An 18,396-nucleotide genomic window follows, 5' to 3' on the forward strand; every position below is an offset into this window, starting at 1 on the left:
TAGTTGGGACATAACTATGCTTGCTGCTTGAGGTATTTCATCTGTTTTATTTTACGAATCCAATGTTTCTTTTCTTTTTCACTGCTATGTTTGAATCAGGAAAAAAATACATTGCTAAATTAATAAAAGCAAAAATTGGACTTCCTGTATATACCACTCTTGGGTATATATGCAAAGGATGCTCAATCATGCCACAAAGACACATGCTCAACAGTGTTCATAGCAGCATTGTCTGTCATATCCAGAGACTAGAAACAACCTAAATGCCCTATGACAGAAGAATGGATAAGGAAAATGTGGTGTATTTACATAATGGGGTGCACACAGAAGAAAAAAAAGTAACAACATCTTGAATTTTGCAGGCACATGGATGGAGCTAGAAAACATTTTGAGTATAGTTAATTTTTTCTTCAGCAGAATGTGTAAATGAAAGAATATCTGTTTTTTTCTTTGATTGTAAGTGTTCGCAAACATTAAGAAGTTGCCCTACCGAACAGAAGCTAATGAATAGCATTCTGTTTAGTACTGCATCCATGTTTCAGATTCACCTAAGAATATAACAGGTGCAGTTACTGCCTTGGACTAAGGAATAATGACAGGGCTGATGTCACAGATTCCATTCTCTTCCGTGTTTCCTTCAGAAAGGCCTTGTGTCATGTAACTTCTTTAGTGAGATATTCTCGGGTAAGCCTCAGCACTGAAGTCATGCCCTTGTCAGATTTCAAGTGTATTTCCTCAGCCCCCTGTTCTGATGATCCAGGCCTTCAGGAACAGACGTGACAGTTGTGCCATCTCTTACTGTCAGTATTTTTCTCACACTTCCTGCACAGCAAACTAATATTGTGACAAACACTGTGGTAGTGCTGGGTGCTGGCTAGGTGCCCAGACCATATTTTCTTGTCACTAGTTTTTAAGTATGGCTTGAGGAGGACTCTAAATGCACTTTTAAGTAAATGACAATTATACTGCTATCAGTTTTGCAGTGGTATAAGGAGTGCAAGAAATTGTTGCCACTTCCTCATCTTTTAACTTAACTTGGAACATAAAATCTCGGTGGTTCTGAGTCAGTTTGTAGGTCTTGAAAATGGCTGTGATACTGGTTTTATTCAGGTTTTAGTATCCTCTTCTCAATGCTGAAACATATGCAATGATGCCTACAGAACACTAATAATGCTGTTCACATACAGAAATTCAAATGAATCTTCTTGTGTTCAGGCATGTAAAAATGTATAAATGGTCACAAACTTCCAGAAATAAGCTTCCATGATATTGAGCATAAAAGATAGCAAGACATATCTTCTTTCAGAACAGCTAGAAGTTATTACCAAGATAAATTCATGTGAGAATTTAATGTCAAAATCCAAATAAAAATTGCTTTAGTGTTCAGATCAATCTCTCTCTAGTGTTTCAGGTCAATGTTGACCAAATTCATCCACACCTGCACTTGGTTTTAAAATAGTTCATCAGTGTAAAACTTGGCATCAGTTCATTGGGCATTTAACTTCCAGATGTGATCAAAACAGAGACTATACGCAGAATCCAGGTAATACTTCTTTTCTAAGATTTCCAAAGAAAATGGAGAAAACGCTTTCTCTAAAAGAATTTATGGAATGTGCAAGAACACCTGTTGGTGTTGTAGCTGAAGACAATATGGAAGTGACAGGTACTTGCAGCACCACATACAAGTGCATGTGAATGTGCACATGCACACATATATATGTACACATGCATTTTAGAGGCACATTTAGATTCTGAATTTTATTGTATAAAGTTCAATTACACTCATTGGTCAGGGAAAAAGCTGTTTAAGTGAAAAAGCTTTTGTCACTAGGCAAAGAGTAGTCCTGGCTTATTATGAGTTGAGATCACTAGTCTAGGATTATACTAGAGAAAGCTTTAGTATTTCTATGTGGCTCAACAAATGGTAAGGTAAACACTTCAAAACTTTGTTTTTAATATTATACAATATGTTAATATATTAAAATCATGTCGATATTTGAGTAATTAGAATAATAATAACCTCTTGTTTGCCATAATCACACATATACTGTTGTGATTTTTTTTGTTTTCATAACAATAGGTATGGCAGAAATATAATCACAGAACTACAACAGTAAATAATAACAAGGCTTCCGTACATGTATGCTGCTACAATTATAGTGGTTGGTACAATATTGCTTTTATTCATCTGACATTATTATATTATTAGTATGGAAGAAGCTGCAATGTAACCCAAGAATTTGAAAAAGAAGTATCATCACTTAACATTATCTAGTCAATAATATTGAGAAGTCAGTGCTTGTCACAGTGGCTTATTCATCCTGCTCTATTCCTAGCAACCAGGTGTTTGTTAACATGTAACTTATTTTTCCACAATTAATGTACTTCAACCCAGAAGGTGTGAATAAATTAAATGTTGTAATTTAGATGCTTGTTTATATTTCTTTTTCCAGTATGTAACAATTCCTTGTATAGACTTGAGATTTTGTTTTGTATAAATGAGTATTGTGTTCTTTAAATGTTATTTATAGTAGAAACATTTATTTATAGGTTCCATCAGCATTTTCAAGCATTAATCAAATTGGGACCTTCTATTGGAACTTAAAGAACATTTAAAAAATATTATTCAAAATTTATTCTAAGACCTTCAGGAGCAGAGAAATATGTCTACTGTTTAAATCAGTCTCTAGTTAGTCTTCAAAGATGTTTTTTGATGACCTGAAAAATTTACCTTTAAACATGTATATACTGAGGCTTGCCCTTGTCAGAAATATTAATGGTATTGGGTTTTCTCTGAAGCTAATACCACAGATTAGCAAGAAAAGGGAATTATGAGGCTCATTTAACAAGAAATAATTTTACCACCTTTGAAAAGATTAAGTCTAATTGTGAATTCCATTTATAAAATCTCATGTCACCAAGAAATATTTCAGTTTTAGACACTGAGCATAACATTATGCTTGGTTCTAATTTAAAGTGACCAGAAACTCAGCTGACAAAGGAAGGACACTATGTGCTGCAATACTTCAGACACTACTTGGCTACTGTTCCAAGTCCTTTTCTCTTCCTTATTTCCTTGAAAATATTTTACTGCCATCAGTGTTGAACAAAAGTTTCATGCAAGATTTTATTACCAAAAAAATTCTTTGTAATATCTAGCAAGTACAGTGTAAAGAGTTTTTAGAAACACTCAGTTTTCAGAAATAGCACAGCTCCAACAATGCTTTTCCCTCTTGACCTTAGGTTGGGGACACATATCCCATAAACCATATAAACTGTTCTCTAGGTGGGGAGAACAACCTCTGTGTGAAGAGTGACATCCTACCAGATTCAAAGAAAGCATGTCCTTAACGATGGTTCAGAGACCCAATATCTGGAGATTCCTAAAAACCTGCCCCAGAGATAAACCACCCGGGGAAAAAAGAGGAGGTTGTTATGCTCTGCTTTCTTCCCTAGTTTTATTCTGAGTCATTTTGCATTTCTATTCTTAAATCTTTTACAACTGAAGTAGTTTGCTAGGATGAAGCCTGAATGTGGCTGCATCTCAAATAAAGACAACATCTGTTCCAAGAGCAATCAAGACAAAACTGGAATTGAGGCACAAAGCAAAATGTCTCTCTGCATTCTACTTTCTTCTTTTATGTTTTATGTGTCAATTTCATCAAGATTTTAGATTATAGCCTAAAAGTAAAATGATCAGATAAACAAAATCTTTCCACCTTAGGAGTATTTCTCCTAGAATAAACATAAAATAGAATTAAGATATCCCAGAAGATTATTATGTCATTAATTATGTGATAGCTAAGGAAAATGTGAATCCTGTGTTTTAGTAATTGAATGCTTTTCTATCTCCCATTTAAGTAGGGATGGTATTTAAATTTGATTGTTAACTTGATTGAACTAAGATAGGCCTAGGAAATAATTAAAACACATTTCTGAGTGTGTCTCTGGGGGCATTCTACAGATAATCACACCATGAGGACTCAGAAATAATCAGTGGATTAATCCGTTGATGGAATCATAGCATATGTCATTGAAATGAGTTAAAAGGTGAAAACTAGCTGGAAGAGACACTTCACTTAGTGTCCTCGTGGTTATCTCTTGTCCTGTCCTGTCTTACCTTTCTCTGTTTCCTGGTGAATCATAATACTGACAGGTTGGTTCTGCCATTCTTTCCCTAGTATTATACACTAGTCCTGAAAACAAAATAACTATGACCCAAAAAAAAATATTTTCTCACTTTAAGTTGTTCTAGAGAATATTTTGGTAATAGTAATGAAAGAAATTGTTAGCATAATAGATGATCTACTACCTTCCAATAAATAAAAAAAGAATCACATAAGAGTTTCAACCTGAGCTGCCTGAATGGCTGAGAAATGAGTTCTATGACCCTTGTTTTGAGAAATAAATTATTTTATGCTAAGGTTCCCATAGCATATTTTATTACTGTTTTATTAATGGATGTTTTGGTATGATAAAATGAGCATAAATCCAGCTGTTGTTTGAAGGCTTTGACCTTGATATGGAGGTCCCTATACTGCTGAGGGCTGTGCAGGCTGTGATCGTAACCAGAACTCTTGAGAGTGCACTGGACACTGTCCTCCTAGCAATATGTGTAAGTTTCAAGGAGACGAGTGGGAGTCTACATCTGTCTAAGTCCTCTGTCTGGGTGATATTGATAGGATGATGTCTTCTTGCCTGAACAGAGTTCAATATTCCCAGTTTTATATTTCTAACCAGAACTTTCATTATCATAGAGAGCAACGAAAGATGATTTCATCTCAGGAAGAATTCTCAACGACAGCTTGCCTTTGTTAGGGCAGTTAGAAAAAAAAAATAAAAGTATTACCAATTGAGGATATTATCCAAAAATGACAATTCTCTACGCATGTGTGTTTTACTTTCTTACACACACTTCTATCTAGATTATAATTCAAAGTTCAACAACAGAGTAAGGCTTTACCGCTGACAGTCTTGGCTTGGAATGGTACTTGCCCAGCTTTCTTTTAGGGGGGATGTACCTTCTTGACTTTTTGTTTTCCCCTAGAATATTACTAAATCAAGCATTCACCTAGTTTATTTAATGTTTTATAAAAATATAAAATATATTTATATTTTTTACTTCCACAAAGTTCAACATCATCATTGCCATTTTACTATGCAAAGGCAAAATGAAAATAGTATATCAAAATAATATACATGTTTCTCTGGGCAAAGGATATGTATATGTGTGATTATGTTTTACATAAATGATGTCAATGATTAGAGTATGTTTATCTGAATCGATACCATATTGATGAAGTCTTTAGTATAGTATTTATTTGGACAGATTACACACAGAGTGACTTACTATTATTTTTTTTTTAGAACAATGCACAGGAATAATTTGCAGTTGTGTTCTGCGATATAGCTATATTTATATATTGTGTGTTCATCATTGAATAAACTTACATACACACATATAAATTATGGACATGTTGCATGCTTTCTCGCTAATAGTAATTATCTTTTCCAACTTTTTTTTCTTTTCTTTATGTAACTTTGAACTGAAGAGTTCACTTAAGTCTCACATTGGTCGTGTGAGAAGGTGATAGTTTATCAACTGACCCAATTTTGGTGTGCATGTTGAGTATGTGCACCAACTGTTCTCATTCCTCTCTAGTTAAAAATCTACTCATCATAGCTTCCAAAGAAAAATAATGCGCAAAATAATCCAGCACCAGTTAGGATTTAAAGGGTATTTATTTTGGGGGGTAAAACTCACAAAGCACCAAATGTCAGAGCAGGAGCCGAAACCAAGCGCTGGAACCAAAAAAGCAGCCGGGGTTTGCTGCTCTCTTTTAAAGATAAATAGACCACGCCCCAGTGGGCTGGTATTTTAGCAGCTATTGGCTGAAGGAGCAGAAGGTCCTCCCGCAGCAGAAAGACCGTGAGATATTGATTTTATTTTAGTATAGGTTTCAATGTTTTATGAGTTTGGATGGCATAGCAATGATTTGAAAAGTGGGGACTTTAAAGAAGCTGTCCCATGATGTCCCCTAATAATTGTGGTAGAGGAGGTCTTCCAGTAAAGAAGACACTCTGCTCTCCCTGGGGCATGTGTTTTCTTTAGTAGTTGTTTCATGAGGGACACAAACATCAGTGACAGTTGCTGACAGCTTCAGTTATAGGAGTGAGAGACACATCTAGTGTCTCATTGCTAGCATGTCTACATAGGCAATATAGATAAATAAATATGTATGCCTTAATATTTTGGGAAAAACAATTTATTTCCCAGAGAAAATCATTGCAGGAAGTGATATCCCTATTTATAGTCTTTTGCTTTTAATGCTAATATAAAATTAGACATATTAAGAATGAATCAATATTATTACTGTACCTAATACATGATAAATTAAAACACAGAAGACATGCTTGGTACTTGATTAAAAGCATTTCTATGCTTTAAGAAGACATATGCTTTCTTTCTGTTTTATAATAAACTTCCTGTTTTTTTTTTTTTCTTCCTTTGTCTGATATTCTCTAGTAAACCACACACAATGTCTTTCAACTTCTGCTGCTCAATGTGAGAGTAGTTTTGTTGTGTAGGTCTGGAGCAGTAGTTTGTAGACACAAGTAAAACCAATAATTAAGAAAGCACAAAAATTTGGCAGAAAGGGGTGGAACTTGGGAAGAGCTGAGGAGCGACAAGTAGCATAGATACAGTGGTCAGTTATGAAGTTCTTAAAAAGTAAAAAAAGAAAAGGTCTAACCTGGTCAATTGTCTATGTTGCTTGAAATGCGGGGTCAAAGGTCTGGAGTAAAATGGAGAAATGCAGGCTCTTCTCTGAGCGATGTCCTCAAGTGTGATTTCCTACAGGTTGCCCTTAAAGCCTCATCAATGAAGTTGCTGATTTAAGCAGACCCATATTCTCTGCTCCAGGAAGAGAAGGAAATGTATTAGATGTCATTCATAATGTCCTTATTTTAATATCGAGAGCAAAGTAAGTGTTTAATTAGCTCAAAGATTCATATTTCAAAGCAAAAACCCCTTAATTGTCAAACACTGGTCATTGGAGTTCGACACTTTTTGTCCAGTAACTGAGTCAGAATTCCCAGGCTCTCAGCGCTCCCGATTCGTGACTGTTTTCGTTTGTAGCACTCCAGATCAAGAATGGGGAACATTTTAGGAAATAGTTTTATTTAGATGTCATTCAGATAAGAAACACGTTCTTTTCATTTATAAACAATCATAGCCCTTGGGTGCTATCACAGGCACTCTTACAACAGGAAGACATCCTCGGCACTAGGATCACTGTTTTTTTGTCACTGATTTCCTAATTGCTGCGTACATACACACCCCAGGCACTGTGCTGAGGCTGGAGGTTTCCTGTACCTTTATTGTTAGCTAGAGCTCTGCTACTGAAAAGCTTATCTCCCAATCACAATTCTCCTTCCCAACTTGAACCTTGAACCAAAATAATCAGTGTATTCACCAGCTTCCTGGTTGAAGATGATAAGCAACAAACGGAATTAATTTCTGAAGAAGAAGCATGGAAAAACTGTACATTATTATGCAGTAACAGCAACATACTCATTTTGCCTGACTTCATGGCACTCTCTTAAGAGACACATTGTAGTGTTAATTTCAAGTTCAAATATGAGTCTGGTTTTAATAGTGTCTTGCTTTCCAGATATAATCTACTCATCTGCTGCTATCTATGTATCATCCAGATAGAGAGTGTCTTTGCTGCACTGTAAAGAGAAACAACACTTATTGTCTCTTGGGAATTTCCTGCTTCACAGTGTAAGGAAACAGGAATGAATTTAAATCAACCCGTGACACTGCTTTGTTTGCCAATGTCATGATGCTCTGAGTTTTCATCAAGGTCTGTGATTTTTAATCAATTCATTAAACTGTTTTTCAATCAAATATGAATAAATATTCTATTTTCAGGAAATTACTTACATAAGACCATTACAAGACTTAACATAAACTAGGCAACTTTTGAAATGGTGAAATTAGTGATTAATGACAGTGTGTTTGTTTTTTAAGTCAAACAGTGTCATCTATACAAAGATATATGCTTAGAGTTTCCATCTTTTGAGAATACTTTTTCTTTTTGCTATTTATTATTTTTTTCTATTTTTTGAGACTGGGTTTTTCTGTAACAGCCCTAGCTTTCCTGGAATCTTTTTACTATTTTTACTTGTAAAAATTTCAGTATATATTAATGTTCCAGGTGACTACTGACTTCCAAATAAGAATCATGATGTCATCTGAAAACTCAATGTTGAATTCATTCTAGAACTCTCAAGATTTCCAACAAACACATAAGTGAGAGGTTGAAATTTGTGCACATTCATGTTTCCATGTTTATATCTGTTGCTGTTTTCTTATCCAGAGAGAGAGAGAGAGAAAAAAAAATATCATTCATCAACTTACTGAAAGTTTTCACTAATATGTTATTGTCAGAACTACATTTTCCAATTGATACTAAGTGTAAAATTTGCATTGATTTTATTACCATGATTCTATGGATACTATCTATATGTCAACACCTCAGTATTATACATCAACAATTCATGAAAAAAAACATTAATTTGAAAGAGGAAAGAGTTATATCAGTGGGTTTGAGGGAAGAAAAGTGAAGGAGGAAATATAATTTTTTAGAGCCTCAAAAATAAAATATTATTTTCTAAATTATGACATATCATATACAGTTAGCAATGGGTACATTAATACAGACAATGATGGGCAGTAAAAGGAATGGCAGTGGGTTGTTTATGAGAATATGCTTATTTTTCCTTATTTCTGCTTTGCTTGTTAATTAGGAAAAGTTAAATCAGTTTATATGTATAGAAACAGCAGGAGACTGGAAAAAATAAAATAAAACATAAGGGTCAGAGGCATAATTAAGCAGTGTGAAAGAATTCAAGAGAAGTAAACAAATTAGTCATGGAATTAATTTTGAGTGGGCAGGGTGCAGTCATATGATTCTGTGTGAGAAGAATGAAGGGAAGATAAGACTTTCTATCTCTAACAGCACAGTCTTGCATGGCAGAGAGTATTTTCATGCTTGATAGCTTTAACATATGTCGGGAAGTAAGGTCAATGTTTGCACTTTGCTCTAGCCATGAGTCATATTGAAGAATTCGGTTTTTTTTTTTTTACTAACTAAATAAAACTACAGAACCAGTTTTGATTTCTAGTTTGGAGAAGAGAATAAACAACAAAAATAGTGTAGGGAAATGTGATCATAATTCTCTCAGTGCCTTTTCTTACATTAGGAAATTGTTGCTAATATTGTATAATGATGGATTTGATAACCAGCAATCAAATATTTTGTCATATGTAGAAATGATTTCTTAGATTTATAGAGATGAAAACAAAATTTTTAAGGAAATAAGCATCCAGTAGACAAAGCTCCACTTAGAACAACAATAAATTGCAATTGTAATTAGAAAATCTGTTGCAGTCCTCTAAAACATAGATCAAGATAGAGCAAAGGATCTCTTGGATTATGGAAAATTACCTATAATTTATAGAACATTTAGACACAATCTTTTTTAACATTTTGATCATGGATTATGCAGAAACAGACCAGAACTATCAAGACGTATAAGACTTAAATAAGTCAGTGTTTAATTTTCTCTCTTCATCTTAAGCTATTATTGAAGTATCAAAAGAAAATCAAAGATATAAGGACTCCAAAAGATGTTTATGTTTATCAGGCTATTAACTCAAATCACAGAGGAAATTGTTGCATTGCATTCTAATATGCTGCATTTAAAGGATAGATCCCAAATTGAAACTGATAAACTTAGCCTGAGCCCCATTTGTGGGAATGTGCGTGGAAAGTTTCTTTGAAAATACTACAGCAGGAAATAGTATATGGCAAATGTGATTTTAAAAATAATGTTTTACAAAGCAATAAAATTCTTTATGATGGATCACTGGTATGTAATATAAAGAACTCAACATTCAGAAAGGTACTCTGCTGAGACCTGATCTAATTTTTCAAAATAATTTTGGATGAGAGGCGTTTTCAGCTGGCAAAAGTTCAGCACTTGGACCATTTGATATATCTGTGGTCCAGAAAATATAGAACAAAAATGTAAGAATGGTAATACTAGGGTTTCCAAAAGGGACAGAAAGGGCTAAAAAGCTTAAAATTGTCTTTGAGAAGAGTTTAATATTAATAAGTAGGTAAGTTTTCAATTTACTTATAGATTTTTTCATTAGAGAAAATGTAAAAGAGCTGAATTAGAGAAATCAGTCAATGGGTATTTTGAAAAGACTCTAAATCATTGGCCACATAGTACATTCTAAAAGTCAATTAGATTTTAAATAGTAATCATAGAAAGGAGAAACTTTGATGAAGAAGTTGGTGTTTTTGAACATGGACTATAAAGTCAAGCATTAACTCTTCAACTAATCAGTTTGTATGTGCAGTATATACTACTATATAAGTATACTGCATACACTTTGTGTGATAAAATTATTTGCAAAGTTTGAAATTGAAAGATTAGAACATGTTATCAGATTTTTCTGACATGTTCTAGCAAATAATTTGTTTACTTCTTTGTTAAACTATCTTGGAGATTAAAAGACATTAAGAACTCACAAACATAGTAGACTACACTAATGTAAAAAGATAATGGTGACCTACTGCAATTCGAAGATGACCAATTACAATTTCTTTTGTATTTATTGTTCTTTCATGTATTACATCCTAAAGACAGTTTTTACTCCCTCTACTCTACACCCTATACCTTCCCTCTTCCCCAGATCCACTCTTCAGTTTTCCTTCAGAAGAAGATAGGCTCTCTCAAGGCTATCAACTGAACACAACATAACAAGATACAATAAGACTACACACAAAGTAACATGAAAACTAGGTGTAAACTCTCATCTCAAGACTGGACAAGGCTACCTAGTAGGAAGAACAGGGTCTCAAGACACGGAAAAAGAGTCAGGGACAGCCTTTGCTTCACTCCCACTGCAAGGAGTTCCATAGGAATACCAACCTACAACGATAACATGCACACAGAGGACCTAGTTTAGAGCCATGCAGACACTGCAATTACAGTTTCAGTTTCTGTGAGCCTCTATGAGTCCTGATGAGTTGAATCTGTATCCTGTTTTCTGTGGTTTCTTGACCATCTCCCCCCAACTCTGGTTTATAAAATCCTTCCTTCCTGTCTTCTGTCACATTCACCCAGCTCTAACAAAGGTTTGTATCTGCGTCTGCTCTGTCAACTGCTGAAGGAAGCCTCTCTAATGATGATTGGGCTAGGCTAATATGTCTATTAGGAATCATTCTATGGAAAATCTGAGAAAGTCTAAGTCCAACTCCAAACACAGATAACATTATTCTCTGTGTGGTTAAATGTGGGATTCTTGAAATGCAGATATTTATATGAATGAGCCAAGCTATCTCAGTCAAATTATAAGAGTTCTGAAAAGTAGGCAGATTTTACAATAGATAATAAGTAGCTATGAGACAAGAGAAGGAAAACATAGCTTGACACTCTCTTTGTTTAAGGGAAATGTTTGGCCTCAGTTATTTGGAAATGTTAAGAAACTGTTCTGATCTGAAAGCTTCAATACATAATGTAAAGTTAATAAAATTTTCATCTGAACATTGTTGGTTCCTTGTCAGAAATCTATTTTGCAGAAATATAAAAAAAAACACTTATAGTATTTTGTGATATCTCATTAAAATAAGCAAATACAGATTTTACATTTATTACCAAAATCACAGGATATATGGTGATGAAATATTTAATGTTAATATTTATACTATGAATAATATGTTTATTAAAACTATAAAAATGGCATAAGGCATATGCATAGAGGATATATAAAATAAAGAAATAACATGCCACACACATGCATGCACACACAAACATATGCTTTCAAATGCAAGAGGAAATTATAAATAAATTAATACTGCTATGTGATTGGCATTTGTCAAGGAAGTACAGTATGATGTAGATAGAGTTCTGTAAATTACAGACAGAATCAAGCACAATAGTAGGTTTTGGAAAAGAGGAAATGTAGAAGCAACTGAGCTAATCCATCAATCAAATCATGTTGTAAGATAACTCAGTGAGTAAAGGTGCTTGGCACACAATGTTGGTGACCTGGTTTAAATCATTGGAATATACACAATGGTGGAAGTAGATAATGAATAGAAGAAAATTTTCCTGGGACATTCACATGTGCATTTTGGTACACAAATTCACACATACACACCCATGCACACACCATGAAAACATATACTCTCACAGAGTGAAAGAATAAAAAATAGTTTATAAATACAAACAATAAAAATACTGAATAGGTCATCTAGTACAGTTAGAAACGTGTGCTGTATTCAGCTTTAAAGAAGGAGATGAGAAAATCATGTTCATCTGAACAATTTATTCTGGGCTTCAGAATATCCATCAGGAGAGTGATGCCAGGTGACATTTGATCAAATACTGTACTACTGAGAGATTTATTTTCTTGTAAGATAGCAAAACATATTTTACCATTGAATAAGAGCTTTTAAACTTTAGTCATTCTTTCCCACAAATGTACATTGTAATATTGTAATATTGCTAATATATGTTTAAGGCATTTAATGACTTGGAAAGCAAGCTGCTTTTAAAATCTTTGGTTCAAAAATATCTTACTTAAGGTGACTATCACCTTGTAGAGCCTCAAATAAGGGCTTGTTTCATAAGAGTTACTCTGAGATATTTTATGCTATTTGTGGATATTGTGAAGGACGATGTTTCTCTGATTTCTTTCTCAGCCATTTTATCATCTGTGTCCTAGGAGGACTACTGATTTTTTTTAGTTAATCTTGTGTCCTGCTACATTACTAAAAGTGTTTATGTGTTATAGATGTTCCCTGGTAGAATTTTTGGGGTCGCTTATATATACTATCATATTATCAGCAAAGAGAGAGTTTGACTTCTTCTTTTCTGATTTGTATCCCCTTGATTTTCTGTTATCTTACTGCTCTAGCTAGGAACTCAAGAACTATATTGAATAGATATATAGAGAGTGGACAACCTTGTCTTGTTCCTGAATTTAGTGGGATCACTGGTAGTTTCTCGCCATTTAGTCTGATATTGGCTCTTGGCTTGCTGTATATTGCCTTTATTATGTTTAGGTAAGTTCTTTGTATCCCTGCTCTCCCAGACCTTTGTCATGAAGGGATGTTGTGTTTTACTGAAAGCTTTTGCTTTTTCATTATCTAATGAGATGATCATGTGGTTTTTATTTTTCAGTTTGCTTATATGGTGGATTACATTGAAAGATTTTCATATGTGGAAACATCTCTGCATCTCTGGGATAAAACTGACTTGATAATGGTGGATGATATATAGATAGAGAGATAGATAGATGATAGATCGATAGATCGATAGATCGATAGATCGATAGATCGATAGATCGATAGATCGATAGATCGATAGATAGATAGATAGATAGATAGATAGATAGATAGATAGATAGATANTTCCTGATTCATCAGTAACAACAACAATTTAAAAAAGTGTAGTTTTGAGACAGCAGCTTCCTGGGCCGTGCTGCCAGCACAAACTCTGACTCTTTCAGGAGGTCCAGATACAGAGCATTTAAATGGGGTTTGAGATCAGAGTGCTACAACTTGATTAATGGCAACATAGACATGCTGTGTGCCTGAAAATGGGGCTGTGATCATGGCTAGCGCTAAATAAACCTCCATCCTACTGTGATGGACTGGGCAGAGCCAAAAGACAAAGAAGCTTTAGTCATAGTAACAACACATAGCCACTTAACATTTTAAGAAGTGCTCCTGGACAGAAAGGGATTTCAGATACACAATAGGACAGATTCAGTCATTGAAAAACTCTAAATGAGACACAGTGTTTTTAAAACAAGTACATAGGCTAGGGAGAGAGAAGTAAAAGAGTAAAGAGATAGTAAATGTATTATAAAAAGAGTACAGACAGTCGTAGATTAAGTAGCAAAGATAATAAAATAAATATTAAAGTTGCAGAAAAAGTAATAGAGTAAGAAAAACAAGCCATATAAAGATAGAATATAAACAGAGAGTCTGGATTATGTATATTATTGTGTTTGCTTTAAATTATTTGATGTGAAGTAACTAAGTACAGACAGACATTTCATTGAATGAGCTGCTGAGATAAAACAACATAAAGGTATCTTGACTTAAAAATTGTGTCTAAGGATTTGTAGCATTGGAAAGGAGGTATTATTTGTTTCCACAGAAGATGAGAATCTGTGGATTAATTCCAGACTATTGTGGTTCAATGGACCAAGATCCCCTGAAAAGTCATGATGGGCATCCCCAAAAATTATTTTGGCCTACAAAAAGCAGGAGATAGTTTGTAAAGAACTATGCCCAAATTCCCAAATATTGTTTATAAGTGTTTGTTTACATTTAAAGGGATATATGAATAGAGATATATACTTTAAATTGGTATGGATTTTGGTCTATTGATATAAATTTAATGTCAATTTTGTTATATGTATGTTTCTGCTTTTGATAAGATATTATGTTTATGCAGTTCATTTAAAATGTAATATATAATTAAGAAATAAATGTGAATAGTCATTTATAATATAGTCAAGCTTGTAGACATGTTAGATTTTCTAGATGTACAGAAGTATATTTCAAATGGATAGTTATTCTTCAAAACTCTCAAAGACTACAGAATATGGCATTAAATATTTTAAAAACTTAGACTTTTCATAATGATACACATCTATTCCTCCTGGCAGCAACAATCTACCTCAAGAGGATTATGGGCATCGAAGAGGCTCCTTAATGAGTTGGTTAGACATTTGGGCAAGAAACTGCTCTATCCTGGACTGCTTGATGTTATCCTGTATGAACTGGCATGCAGCACCCACAGAAAAATGACTGCTAAAGCTGCCTAAAGAAGGTGAATACATCCTTTGGGGTTCCTCCTTCAAGAAAGAGTCTTCTAGACATTCTGCAGGACACAGAAGATAGCAGTGACAAACTGCTAATATAGGCAGAACTGTCTTTGAAATTTCCTGAGTCATGGAAAAGTCTAATGTATACTATGGAACTGTGGGCTGAAGATGGGGCGGATGCTCCAACGATAGAGAAGAACTTTGGGTGACTGTCCAGGCAGCAAGACATTTGTGTCAATTCTAGAGTTTTGGAAGTTGCTTACAATGTACTTCCTGTTAATCTTTGATGTACTTCTGGAATCTTTGATGGGGATGTAGAATAGATAGTTATAGTTTCCCTTCATTATAATAACAGATAAAGTAGATATAAATATTGTAACTGTAATTCTTTCCTGATATCGGTTTTGTTATATGCAACTTTACTATGTTAAAATTTAAACCTTTTGTTTCATTTAGATAGAAAAAGGAAGGTGATGTGTGATTCCCCTCTGTATGTTGTGATTATGATTGATTAATAGAATAAGCTTCTTTCAGCCAATGGCTTAACAGAATATAGCCAGGACAGAAGAGATATATAGAGAGAGTAGGCAGAAGTCATGGAGTTGCCAGGGGAAAAAGATATGAGCTGCTAGCCAGAAACTTGACAGTAGGCCATGAACCCCATGGTAAAATATAAAATAATACATATGGGTTAATTTAAGATATAAAAGTAAGCCAGAAATATGCTTAAGCTATTGGCCAAACAGTATTGCAAATTATACAGTGTCTGTGCTATTATTTGAATCAGGGTGGTTGGGAAAGAAGCACACGACCCCCAACAACATATTCCTGTGAAGCATGCAAATCCAAAAGCTGACTAGAGCTGGTGTTACACAAACACAAACATGCACACACACACACACACACATACACACATTAGACTTAACACATACACCATTAAAGATTGCAGGGAATATTGGCCTGTGCTTATAAGTGCTCTCATTTACTTGCCCACGTGATGGATGAAGACATGATTCAGTTGGAATTGTTTCTTTGTATTCACAAATGGGATATAAATGACAACAATATTACTAACTTTATATCAATCCTTAATATTTAAACATTCCCAAAATTTTGTCCTTGTAATGCCTTCACAATGATATTTTATTCATAAAAGACTCAAAATTATTGTTCTATATACATAGCTATCCTTTGTTTTCATTGCTCACTGAATGAATCCTTTTATTTCAGGACTCCTTTTCCCTTTGAAATTCAGTACCTTTGGCAGAGAGCTGTCATGTGCTCATCTAGAATTAGCATTCAAAGACATTCTTGACTGTGAGAGTAGCATGCATCACATGTAAACTACTTGGAAGTGAAGACTGAAATGAAATATAGCCCCACGGCTACATTCCTAGAAACAGAAGCCTGTGTGAAAGGGGCATTATTTTATATTTAAGATGACTGAGCTAAAAGGCAGAAAGAAAGAAAGAAAGAAAGAAAGAAAGAAAGAAAGAAAGAAAGAAAGAAAGAAAGAAAGAAAATGTCAGTAGATTTTCTTTTTTTATTGTCAGTTTTAGGACAGTATCTTTAACTTATTAACCCTCAGATGACCATCAAGGGTTAGTAGGCAAAAATGTACCAGATTCCAATGATCTCACTATCTATTTTTGTCCTCTTAATTCCCTTATATGACAATTTATCTTTAATCATAAAGCTATAGTACACTGACTGTAAATTGTTACTCACTGATCATAAAATTTCATCATAAAATGTGTCAATGCAGTTTTCATACTGAATAAAATTCCTTCAATTATACTTGCAAGTCTGATTCTGCTGCACAAGGAAAATAAAGTAGAGGTGAGCATCTCTGGATGCTCTCATTACCTGAGAAGTAACATTCTAGGTGTTTATTTCATTACATTTTATTTTATTTGTGTGTGTGAATACTGCCATGCCAGTACAAGCTTATGGTGGGAAGAGGACAAGTTGTAGGATTCACTTTCCACAGCCTCAGGATTGTTGGCAAGGAACTCCACCCAATGAAGTATCCTCATAATTTAAATGATTTAGTTTATGAGCTGTAATCTCTGTACGAAGAAGTGTTTAGAGTTAGACTAAATACAACTTCTCTTCATTTACTTATGTTAAATTTTAGATGTGATGTTGAAATAAAACTACATATGTCTGAATTATAATCAAGTCAATATTTTGCAAAATAAAATCAGCAAGTGAAAACCTTATAAAGAAAAGAAGATGTTTATTAAAATTATATAAAGCCAACACCTTCATCATCCAGTTCCATACCCATACTCCCCATGACCTCCCAAATCTAGTTTGGTAAATATTCATGGATATTCTATATGTGTTTCACTACAACCTGCCAGGTTGAGCCTGGGTCCCACAGTCATTGGCCTCTAATCACAAGGTTAAGGTAAAAATTGGGATCATGAAATTTTTGTGAAAGCTGTTCCAAGATCCAAAAAGAGACATTACCAGGGCAGACATCAAAGAATTCCTTATGATTATGAATTCATGAAATACCGCCGATCATACAAACAAATTTAAAGACATCAGGGAGTTTAGATGCATAGGATATGATGAGAAAGCACATGTACTAAAGGGTAAGAGCTGGGATGGGAAGACAACATGAGTATAACTACATTAGAATTAGATGTCTTAAGGTAAGCTTTCTAAAACTAGAACATATAAACTCAATAAATAAAATATGACTAAAGAACTCTCCAAAAGATGAAATTGTCCTTCAGGGTCCCTGCTTCACAGAAGAAACTGCCAGACATTCTGCAGGACAAAGAAGAAAGTAACTGATGAGCTTTGGCATCACAAGGCAGAACAGATCTTTAAATTTCCAGCTTCATGGAAAAGTCTGCCAGATACTATGGGCCAATAGTCTGAAGATGGATGCTCCAGTGTTACAGGAGAACTGTGCACGACTCTCCAAGCAGTGACATGACTCTGTCAATTCTAGAGTTTTGGAAGTTGCTTACAATGTTCTTCCTATTAACAGGTAATATTATATCTTTCTGGGATCTTTGAGAAATTTGAAGGCAGATAGATATAGTTTCCTCAGTTATGATAAAAGATAATTAGATATGAATCGTTAGACTCACAAAAATAAGATAGATGATAGAGTATTTTCCTTAGTTTGCCAAATGTAAATGGACTAAATATTGTAACTATAATTCATGTTTGATAGCTGGTTTGTATATGTAAATGTACTATGCTGATGCTAAACCCTTCCTTTTTGTTTAAACAGAAAAGGGGAGATAATTGGGATATTCTTCTATATATGTGTTGATTTATTGGTTAATAAATAAAGCTATTTCAGCAAATGGCTTAGGAGAGTAAAGTCAGGTGGGAAATACAAATAGAGATACAGAAAGAGAGTAGGCAGAGTCAGTGAGATGCCAAAGGAAACAGACTCTGGACCAAACCTTACCAGTAGGCCACAGCCTCAAGGCAATATATATATA

Source organism: Alexandromys fortis, unplaced genomic scaffold (assembly GCF_014885135.2).
Source record: "Alexandromys fortis isolate MF-2015 unplaced genomic scaffold, M_Fortis_MF-2015_v1.1 scaffold_387, whole genome shotgun sequence".
Lineage (NCBI taxonomy): Eukaryota > Metazoa > Chordata > Mammalia > Rodentia > Cricetidae > Alexandromys > Alexandromys fortis.